Here is an 11,447-nt window from a genome sequence, read left to right as displayed (position 1 = left end):
TGAGGAGAGCCGCCTGCCAGTCCGTGCACTGCGATGCGATCATCGTCCGTGTTATACGGCCGACTGACTGCGCCCTGAAAAAATAAAATCTGCAACCCAAATAGAAATGCTGCTCATTTATACACTGCGCCGTAAATCATCATCCGCATGGACTCCGCCTGCAGCGTGCGCTTGAGATTTAGCAAATTAAAAGTGAAGGAACCCAGGAAAGATGACAATCTATCGCCAATATCACTGAAAACCAGGGAGGCTGGGGTTTGTAGTTCTACAATTGCCATCCTGCATGCTTTCTGTACAAAATATGCCATAGTGTCAGCAAGTCTAACCAGTATAGCAACCCCGTCATCGTGCCATGAGTATGTGCTGCATTCCTGGCTGCAGATTTCCACAAGGTGTACGGCATAAGTGGCCAGGTATGTGGCCGCCCAGGGGTAAGGGGCAGGGACAGGAGCAGGGTGGGTAAGTGGAGAGGTGCTGCTGCAGCTGCAGGGATTATCCTCTTAATATTAGTCATTGCTGGCCCTGGGGCAGCCAGTGCTTCTTATTGGTACATAGTTTTATAGGCTTCCCCTCCCATTCTCTGCTGAGCAGCTCTCAGGACACCACAGAAGCACTATCTGCACTACAAGACTCCTGGAGGGATCAGAGCCCAATTATAGGCAATTAACTAATTAACCAACATCTTAAGGGGCTTAACTCCAAGTGGAGCACAAGCTGGAGGCTGGGAGTAGGAGTACAGGAGCTGCAGTGAGTATGAGCCATACTGTGACCACTGTGGGAGAGTCAGACATCGGAGCTGCACTGTATGTGCATTGTTATGGCTCCAACTGAGGTCTCTTCCTAGTTAGCTCTTGGGACTACATGTTTTTCTCTGGATATTGCTGTGTCATGTGGGGGGGATGCAGGTTTTCTGACTTTGATATATTTGGGATCTAAAAAACAATATAAGGTTGGAAATGAAGTTTGTAACATTGTATCTATTTGTTGCAAAACTAATCCAAATGTTTGAATTTCCGGTTCCAAATACAGATGAGTGTGAAAACTACTGGTGTGCAACCTGTTCATTTTATTTTTTTATTTTTTTTTTCAGCCAAACTTCTGTTCTGAAATAGTGGTGCGGTACATGGTGTGATACAATGTTGGTTGATGTCTGATCACCTGTAAATTGCAGGAAAAAAGTTGCAAAGTTACTGCAGCCTCAATATCTTCCTATGGGGGAGGAGGCAGAATTTGTAGAATTCTAGTAAGTCTCAGACTTTTTCACTTGGAGTATCTGCTTTTATATTCTGTTGCCAGACCCCCAGTGATTGACTATTGGGGGGCTGCTAGGACTCCACATTCTCCCCCATTGTTTGATAAGTTGATCAGGTTTGGATCTCTTCTGCTTTTCCAATGTTACCCATTACACTTATTCCAGCCCCATAACCATCCTTATCTTGCCCTTTTTAGCTCCGTAAACGTTTTATTGCTGCGTATCATTTACGGGAGTGCTCAGACCCTGCACACTTCGCCCCCTGCACTTTTGAGTCCATTGTGAGAAAAGTGCAATACTAATGTTTGTTGCTGCTACTTTTTTCACGTCGCACGATATCAAGTTTTTTTTACATAGGACTGCAGATGAGTTCACGTCATTGTTTCTGCTCCATCTGTTATTTATGTGTCACTGGTCTCGGGCGCTGACTGCGTCGTCTCTTCCTGTTGGTTGATCAGATGTGAGATTGTGGACTGATACTTTCTTGAGTCTTCTCGCCTCGTATTCTGCCACTTCGTTCCTCCTTTCGGTGTATCCATACCTGGCTGACGATGGCGTATATAATATAATATAATATCTGCAGGGCTGTGTTTGCACTTAGTAATGTGAGTGAATACACCCTTAGCAAGTAATTGTCCCTCCCCAGATGGCTCCTCTTCACTACTCTGCACCGTGTCGCTGAATATCCTGTCATCTGACTACAATTTTTCTATCCCTTTCAATACATTTTTTCGTCGATCCCTAATGCAAGAGCGTGCCATTCAATAAGCTTTACCTGTATGACCTCTAATCGCATAAGAAACCCATACAAGTAAGTATTTTCCGAAAACAGCGCCACTGGAGTCCATAGGCTGTGTCTGGTATTGCAACTCGGCCCCATTCCATTGAATGCAATACCAAACCTGCCAAACTAGACATTGCACTTTGGAGAAGATTGGTGCTCTTTCCAAAAAAAATAAAGGAAACCTATTATGTAAACCTCTTAAAGATCTTTTAAAGGGATTGTCCACTTTAGACAGCCCTATTTGGAAAAATGGAAATAAGATAGTGGGACCTGTAGGAGGAAGGTGATGGGAGTCTCTAAGGTCGAGTTCAAAGCATATGCATTACCAGTGGTGTAACTGGAAGCTCCAATGGTGGCCCCCAAATGTTGCAAGTTTTTAATAGTATTGGTCTTTTCATATAGGCCAAAGAGACTTTTTGGGCCCCTTAGGCTCCAGTGCCCGGGTGCGATTGCAACCCCTACATTTATTGTAGTTGTGCCTCTGTGTGCTACGAATGTGACTAGAAATTTTCGGGGGTGGATTTCCCTTTGAAAAACCTATGACAGCGCTGCAACGTGCCCTAAATTCTACATGTATTTTATCTGCAAAATGTTCTGGATGGGGGGAAAAAAACTTCTTTCAGACTAATCTGAATGGATTACCCCTAAAACTAAGACCTCCACTAATTTCAGTTGGCGCTATGTCTGTAACCTCCTAATTAGCTGTTCTAATCCACCTATGATGTTGCAGTGACCCAAAATAAAATATGCACTAGCGTTTCGGGTGTTGCCTTGTAGCCCATAGTATTGTTGGGTATGGTACAGAACTATGATGCCACCATGAACTTACTTTGGGCATCTTCTGCTTTTACGTATGAAGTTTAGAAACTTCATATAATTGGTCATTTTTAGCACTCCCTTAATACCACTTTGTAAATGAAAACTTTCTAGACTTTTTAGGCTAGAAGTCCTATGCTTCAAAGACCAGTGGATTTACTTTCAATGGGAAAAACTTTTGGGGATGATTGACCTGTAAAATCTCCTCTTGATTGCCAAGAAATGGATTGGATCCTGTATTGAGATGAAGAAAACCCTAACACTTCTATTTAATTTATTCTGAAGACTATAATAATAATAACCCCATACCCATCAGTATAGTTGATCCTTTAGCTACTTGTCCTATACATGCAGCTCGTAGAGCCCAAGTCAGGTCGGCCCTTACACCATGGATGGCTTCAGCCAATGCTGGGTATCTGTCCTGCCCAGACACCATGGCACTGGCATGCAAAGTGCTGCCCGCCCCTTCTTGGACATGGTAGGTTTGGGGACAAGTAAATATGAGGCCGCTCCATTCTAACTATTTGGAGGAGCAGTAGTCAGGGTGCCATGCTGGTCTCCACAAGATAGTTAGTTGTAATTACTTTTCCAGGAATCAATGGGTGAGAGGATGAAAGCTTACATAAACAGCTGTGGGATCTACGTAAAGACTTGGACCCCCCACTGCTGGGACTTGCGTAAGTTGCTGGCCCCTTCTTCGGGTCATCTGCTTCCCGCAGGGTTTATGGAGAGGGTGGAGTGAATTCTTCAGAGGTTTACGTGAGCCTCGGGCTAGGACAGTTCTGGAATCCGTAGAACAATGCTCACAATGCCAGCTATCTCAAAAACAATATTTTCATAGTTTATTTTTTATGTCAAGGCTTGACACAGGTTTTTGCAAAAATCTAATTGTTTTTCTAGAGCAGGTTGAACTGCATTTTCCTGCATCTTCACTAGTGTCATGTTATGAAAGTGTGGTTGAGTTTTGTGGAGCTTCTTCCTTGTCCTACCACAACTTTGGTCCTCTGACGTTGTCACAGCCAGAAACCTCCGTAGGGGCAAAGGTGTCACGTAAAGCTCATGGGCACAAGTTGTAATGGGTCCCCTTCACCTACCATGTGCCATTTATACTATTAATGACTACCTATGTGGTTTGGGGTCCCCTAAATTACTAGAACCAGTGTGCAACAGCTACTGTACATAAGTAAACAATAAAGAGGCTTGTTCATCATAGACCACTACCCCTTAAAAATGATGGCTGGTATAGAGGTGGGAATTTACATTCAGCCAATCAGTGGTGTAACTAGAGTCCTTTGGGCCCCTAAGTAAAACTTGGACCTGGGCCCTCACCAGCTTGTTGGTCCGATGTATGGGCCCCTTAGGATAAGTAATCAATGTCTGATTGTCTGTCTGGGATCCAGCACCTTGACAGATCAGCTGTTATCCGTGTCAGTGGCCGGATGTACTCGCTTGCCGAGCTGCTCAGTCTTCTGGTAGTGGCCACCGCAGGGTACTACACATCCGCCTCCTATTGACTTGAATAGGAGGTGGATGTGCAGTACTAACCCTCGGCCACTACCAGAAGACTGAGCAGCTCTGCAAGTGAGTACATCCGGACAGCGGATAACAGCTGATAGGCGGGATAGGGATAGGCCATCAATGTAAAAGTAGTGGACAACCTCTTTAAGGATTTTTCTTGCTGGTCTCCGCTCCTGGGGCAAGCAGTGTCCTCTTCCTGCTCCATAAAAGAGGGGCAGGCGATGCATGACTGTGACATCATGCCCGCCCATGATGGGCACGCCGACATCAACTGCCAGTCCCTGATTGGCAAGCGGTGTGTGTTGCTGTTTTGGTGAAGGGAGACAACAGCTCTTTGTGCAGCAATACATGTTTAGGATGCACATTCGACTGAATACAGTGCAGCATCGGCGGACCCCCTGTGGTCGCATCCTCTATGACCAGGATTGTTTTGCCCCTGGCCACTCACTACTTCTGAAAAAGCTGGATATTGCCTGGACAGTGGTTAGAGAGTGTCCATAATGACTCCGTCCATCTGCTTCATTCAAGTGAATGCTCTGTTTGGGTTCCCATTGAAATAAGTTTTTCAGGGATTCTGATGGTAACCGCCATACATTCATTGGCTGGGAGGGGAAAAAAATATCAACCTACAACTCCTCACGAAATACCTTTGAGGCTATGTGCCCACGATGCAGAAATGCCGCATATTTTTTTTCCACTTCTCCCTGGCCACAAAAAATGCATCCGAATTTTACATGTGTTTTTCCCGCCAGGTAGAAGCGTTTGTCAAGCGTTTTTGCATGCATTTCTGCATGCGGGTTATCAAGCGCTTTTCCAAGCGATTTTAGCATCACTTGGAAAAGTGCTTGACAACTCGGTCACACTATATAAATCCATGCAACCGGCAAGGATTTATATAGTGTGACCAAGTAATAGTTTTAAAAAAAAAAAAAGAAGAAGAATAAGACTGGTAAAAAATAAAGATTATGGTTACCTTCCGATGTCCCCTGGTGTTTTCTCCGTTCCGTCTGGTCTGTTGTATGGGTCGCGGTGGTGGGAAAGGACCTGCAGAGACGTCATTGAGTCATGTGACAGGTCACACAACCGCCGACATCAGCTGTTGCGTGACCGGTCACATGACTAAATGACGTCATGGCAGGTCCCTTCACACCACCGCGACCCATACAACAGACCGGACGTATCGCTATGGAGACCGGGGGACATCAGAAGGTAAGTATAATCGTTATTCTTTTTTTTAGCAGGTTCCCTGGTACCAGAGTCTGGATGAGAGTCTCCTATTCTCCAGACCCGGGTACCATCCGCACATTGAATCGCATATTATCCGTATGTGCACATGTAGTCATGCGGATATTAAGCGATTCAATGGCTTCAATTACGCTGCTTGTCCGCAAAATTAATGGACATGCTGCGTATTTTTCCGCAATGATAATCCGCAGCGGAAATTTCGGCAGCATGTGCACAGCACATGGGGACTATCATGGAGGACCATGGGGCACGGATTACCAAGCATTTTTTAAGCGTTTTCACTGCGGAAATTCCGCGGCAAAAACGCTTGAAAAAACGCATAGTGGGTACGCAGCCTTAGTATCACAAATTTCTTTCCAGCCCTGAGGGTTTGGGACATTGTATCAGTGCAGGTACAATGTATCCGCCTGGAGTCTGGATTGGAAATGAGTAACAATCCATCAAGTCCAGGTTTTGGACTTCTATTGTTTTTTTTTTTTTTCTTGGTTAGTTTTTAGATTGTTTTTAATTTTCACCAACTTTTATTGTAAATTGCACTTTTTTTTCTCATGTGGATTTGGTTTGACTTCTCATTATTTGTTCTTTTTAAGTGGCAGAAATTTTTGCGCAAATGTTGGTTATGTTTGACATTTTTACTGATCTTGTGACTTTTTGGGCAATAAAGTGACAATTCCACAAGACAAAAGTGGCTTAAAATAAATCACAAATGTTGAACCTGGGCCAAAGTGTATTAAAAGGTGTATCCTCAAAAGGGGTTGTCACATTGATTGCACGGTCCTCTCAAGTGTCTATGGGACGTCGTAGTGGTTGTAATATGACTTTTTCGATCTTCCCTTGGAAGATGGAGAAGTCCATACATATTTCATACATTCTGATCATCCATTGAGCAGGATTTCTAGATTTTCTGGTCAGATCTAGATTTTTTTTTCTCTTCTTTCCCCTCTATGGTGTACAAAGGTAAAGAATTTAAATGACCTTTTTATGATAATTGGAAAAGAGCTAGGAAATGGGTAAGGGGTTCCCTGCCTCCTCCCATCCTGGCACCGCCAATGCGGCTCACATAGAGGTTGTCACTGAGCTTTTCTAGCCACTGCCTAGTTGTGCAAATACGTTTTACTGTCCCTATGTTTCTACGCAGATTAGCAAGACAAGTCTACAAAGTCTCAAGCCGCCTTCCCAGAGATGGATAAAGCCAGTGGTGTTTCTTGCGTGTGGCACCAATTGTGAAAGCCCTGGTCTCTTTGCCTCTTGGCACCACATTCAGTTGCATTATTATCTCCCTCCTCTGCCAGTGCCCCAAATATCCCAAGAAACCTCCTGGAAATTAAAATCGAAAATTGTTAGATTGGTTTGGGAACCACCTATGTCTCTTGTTCTCCCTTGGCCAGGAGCTGCTGGATGGACCGGGCAATGGTGCATGTACGGTGCCGCTCTATTCATTGTCTATGGGAGTGACTGATGGCCGAGCAGTGCAGTTGGTTATGTTACTGCCATAACTTTAAGGATTCAGATTACCTAGAGGGGTAAATAAACCCTAATTGAGGGATGCATTAAAACATGACTTTTTTATTTCTTTCTTTAAGAAAGTGGTACATTTTAAAAACACACCAACACTAGTGCTGACTAAGTTTCACTTCACAGGCTTCCTCAGGGGTTGAGGCTATCATTATAGCCCCAACCCCCTGAGGAAGCCTGTGAGGCGAAACTTGTTTGGGTTACTATGTGATGATTTTAGTCAGCACTAGTGAAGCCAGTGTACATCCTAGTAAATAAAGATTCTGTTTGATCTGTTTCCAGTCCATGAACTGCAGTCATGGTGGATATAGTATTGGCTTGAAAATTAATCAGATTAATCAATGAACTATATAGGTCCTAAAGATTATAATTGGTAGAGAAATAACACCGCTACACTGGTGTTTTTTAATTTATTTGACACTCTTTTAAAAGACATAAGTCATGTTTTAATGGATCCCTCAATTAGGGTTTATTTACCCCTTTGGGTAATTTGGGTGTATACAGGGGTGTATAACTGTAAGGATAGGTTAGGTTCAACTGACTACTGTATATGGAGGCCATTACACCCCTATCAGTTTTGGAAAGGGACCAGCCGTCCATCTGATGTATATGAGGGGCCTCAGAATTCTTCCCCAAATTTTAAATTGTCAAAGAGAAGGATCGGGGACTTGGAATTTCTTTGCTCAATCCATTTTTTTGTTTCCTTTTGGAGATGTTTCTCCCTGTAGAAGACAACACATGAACGCTCTGCCGAACACTGGTGCATGTATAAGGCCAGATTTAGATTGATCACTGCCCCCTTGAGACTGGGGTCCGTATACTAAAATATTTGCCATATGGTGCGCTTTCGGACATATTTGGTGCACCTGACAATACTTTATAAGAAAAAGAGATGTGAAAAGTTGTCACTGACATGCCATGTATGCGATCATTTTGCCACAATTTTTTTTTTTTTTGTAATTCTCCTTTATTGACTTTTTTTTCTAATTTTTATGGATGAATGTCTTTAAAATAAAGCTAAAAAAAAAAAACCATTGGCCCAAAAATTGCTAAGATTTTCATGATTTACGCCACTGAAGACACTGTAAATTGGACATTTTCAATCTTCTATTACTAGCATAGATTTGTACCATAATTATTGTTTTTTTTTTTTTTATAGTCTGAAGCCACTTTACAATTAGAGAATGTCTAAAAAAAAAAAAAAATTGGGGAAATTTGGCTCAGTTTAATATTGTAGAGGCAACACATGGATTCAGGCCATAATTTAATTGTAAAAAATTGATCTTCGACTCTTCTAATGGATCGATGGATGCACGGGACTTCCATGGCTGTGTGTCGACTATCAAAAAATGCAGGTTGACTAGTGAACTGGTTTCGGTTTGCACCTTAACGAAAACAATTTATTGAACTAAAGGCCCAATAATTGTAAATTACAGAATTATGTAGACTAATATATTTGAGAAAATACAAAAATTTGTCTGAACATTTTGAATAGTTAAAAAAAAAAAAAAAAAAAGACTATTTGAAAAACAATGGCCCCAATTTATCAAGCAGTTAACAGCAGTTTTCTGGTGTAAAAATTGTTTGAAATGTTACAAAACTTTTATGCAACTTTTGGCTGAACCCAAATTTTATGACTTTAGGTATCGTCACGTCAGTCCTGGACAGCTTTTGGAAAAGTGAGCAGAACTTAGAAGAAGAGGGTGAGGCGGAGCAGGCCCAACAAATTCCTAATGTATGCCAGAAAAGTGGCATAAATTATGACAGAACTGTATGCCAGTCACCTGCCACATTTCTTGAGGTTTTCTACTTCGGCTGACCAATGCATCAAGCCCATCGATGATCACGTTAGTTAATGAATTTGGAGCATCTTAGTCCAGTGTTTCCTGCGTTGGGTCGTCGTACAAAACATGACCCTTGATGAATCTGAGATAATGATTGTTGGTAGTAATGAAATGGAATCACTGTCATACACCCTAAAATACAGTAATCCCATGATGGTCGTGTGGCCGTCCTGCACGTGCTAGGAGGCCTATAAAAATTCCAGTTCACAGTCAGCTGTAGATTGTGAAGACCAAGCAATGGTTCCAAAGTTCAGGGCGGAAATTTTATTAGTGCAAAACCAACATCAGTGTGTCACATACTAAAAGTTATGAGAGAACCGGAAGACTTATTACCTGTCACGTCAAGAATCTCGCACTTGCTGCTTTGATAGTTCGTAAGACGTGCGCTGAAAGACGAGTAGAACCTGTTGGACATGGAAGAATCTTATGTCCAGAGGGATGAGATATAAGAAAGGACCAGATTATCCAATAAATAGTTGAGTTTGTCATGTTCCTGGGTCCAAGACTATCTTGGGTGGGTCGAGCTGAATATAGGTCAGAGTGAGATTCCTCTAGGGCTTGTGGACATCAGATAATTGGTGAAAGGTTCGTGGACAACCAATCATACAAATGAAAACCAGAAAGTTTCATAGTATTATAGTAGTTTTATTGTAGTATTAGAGCCGTTATATTCTTATACATGAAAGCAGTATAATAGTAGTTATATTCTTGTACATAGGAGCAGTATTATAGTAGTTATATTCTTGTACATAGGGGGCAGTATTATAGTAGTTATATTCTTGTACATAGGGGCAGAATTATAGTAGTTATATTCCTGTACATAGAGGCAGTATTATAGTAGTTATATTCTTGTACATAGAGGCAGTATTATAGTAGTTATATTCTTGTACATAGGGGGCAGTATTATAGTAGTTATATTCTTGTACATAGGGGGCAGTATTATAGTAGTTATATTCTTGTACATAGGAGCAGAATTATAGTAGTTATATTCTTGTACATAGGAGCAGAATTATAGTAGTTATATTCTTGTACATAGAGGCAGTATTATAGTAGTTATATTCTTGTACATAGGGGGCAGTATTATAGTAGTTATATTCTTGTACATAGGAGCAGAATTATAGTAGTTATATTCTTGTACATAGGAGCAGAATTATAGTAGTTATATTCTTGTACATAGGAGCAGAATTATAGTAGTTATATTCTTGTACATAGGGGCAGTATTATAGTAGTTATATTCTTGTACATAGGGGGCAGTATTATAGTAGTTATATTCTTGTACATAGGGGGCAGTATTATAGTAGTTATATTCTTGTACATAGGGGGCAGTATTATAGTAGTTATATTCTTGTACATAGGGGCAGTATTATAGTAGTTATATTCTTGTACATAGGGGGCAGTATTATAGTAGTTATATTCTTGTACATAGGGGGCAGTATTATAGACGTTTGCAGGTGTCAATATCAGGGCACATCCAAGTGCCATGCATGCTATGGGGAGTTATGTGGACTGTGTAGGTACATTCTTGTTTTGCTGGTAGCTGCAGCTGCTTTTTTTTTTTTTTTTTTTTTTTTTAGGGTTAACTTCTAAAATCCTAATCAGCAGTGTGTCACCATGTTTTCCAGTTCAGGGCTGAAAATTCAGTGACTCAGTATAACTCACCAGCAAATTACGAGCTGGTATGAATCTGCCAGGTAAGCGCAGCACGCAAAAACTTGTAAGAACAACACCCTGCCTTGTTAGAAAGTGCTGAAGTATTTTAGAAAAGTGAAAACAATTGTAGAATTACAGCAGTGCTCTGTTATGAGTATGTCAAGACTAGTACTGCTAACATGAACGGCATTTATAGAGAACAACAAAACTCCCTCAGTTATTATATATACATCTCCAATTATTTACTGTGAGAAAAATTAAAATTCTCAAATGTGCTGCATATTCTTGTACATAGGAGCAGTATTATAGTAGCTATATTCTTGTACGTAGGAGCAGTATTATAGTAGTTATATTCCTGTACATAGGGGGCAGTATTATAGTAGTTATATTCCTGTACATAGGGAGCAGTATTATAGTAGTTATATTCCTGTACATAGGGAGCAGTAATATAGTAGTTATATTCCTGTACATAGGGAGCAGTATTATAGTAGTTATATTCTTGTACATAGGGAGCAGTATTATAGTAGTTATATTCTTGTACATAGGGGCAGTATTATAGTAGTTATATTCCTGTACATAGGGAGCAGTATTATAGTAGTTATATTCTTGTACATAGGGAGCAGTATTATAGTAGTTATATTCTTGTACATAGGGAGCAGTATTATAGTAGTTATATTCTTGTACATAGGGAGCAGTATTATAGTAGTTATATTCTTGTACATAGGGAGCAGTATTATAGTAGTTATATTCTTGTACATAGGGAGCAGTATTATAGTAGTTATATTCTTGTACATAGGGGGCAGTATTATAGTAGTTATATTCT

The 11,447-nt window shown here is 41.1% G+C and overlaps 1 protein-coding gene across 19 annotated transcripts in view; it reads left to right on the top strand.

Annotated features, from left to right (window-relative positions):
• The first annotated feature begins 488 nt into the window (after positions 1–488).
• Positions 489–11,447, top strand: part of SYTL2 (synaptotagmin like 2) — a 106,780-nt gene continuing 95,821 nt past the window's right edge. For 4 of the 19 annotated variants that reach the window (XM_073661807.1, XM_073661798.1, XM_073661802.1 and 1 more), the window contains exon 1: positions 491–747. The gene's annotated coding sequence lies outside the window, so the exon portion shown is untranslated. Of the gene's footprint in view, positions 748–8,773; positions 8,834–11,447 lie in introns of all 19 variants that reach the window. The other 15 variants (XM_073661832.1, XM_073661884.1, XM_073661878.1 and 12 more) reach the window with 11 other exon arrangements.

The sequence above is a fragment of the Phyllobates terribilis genome, unplaced genomic scaffold, assembly GCF_046119375.1.
Source record: "Phyllobates terribilis strain yellow unplaced genomic scaffold, ASM4611937v1 Scaffold_2__4_contigs__length_985480577, whole genome shotgun sequence".
NCBI lineage: Eukaryota > Metazoa > Chordata > Amphibia > Anura > Dendrobatidae > Phyllobates > Phyllobates terribilis.
The sequence above is the reverse complement of the archived record's forward strand: the minus strand, read 5'-3'. Positions and strand labels throughout refer to the sequence as shown.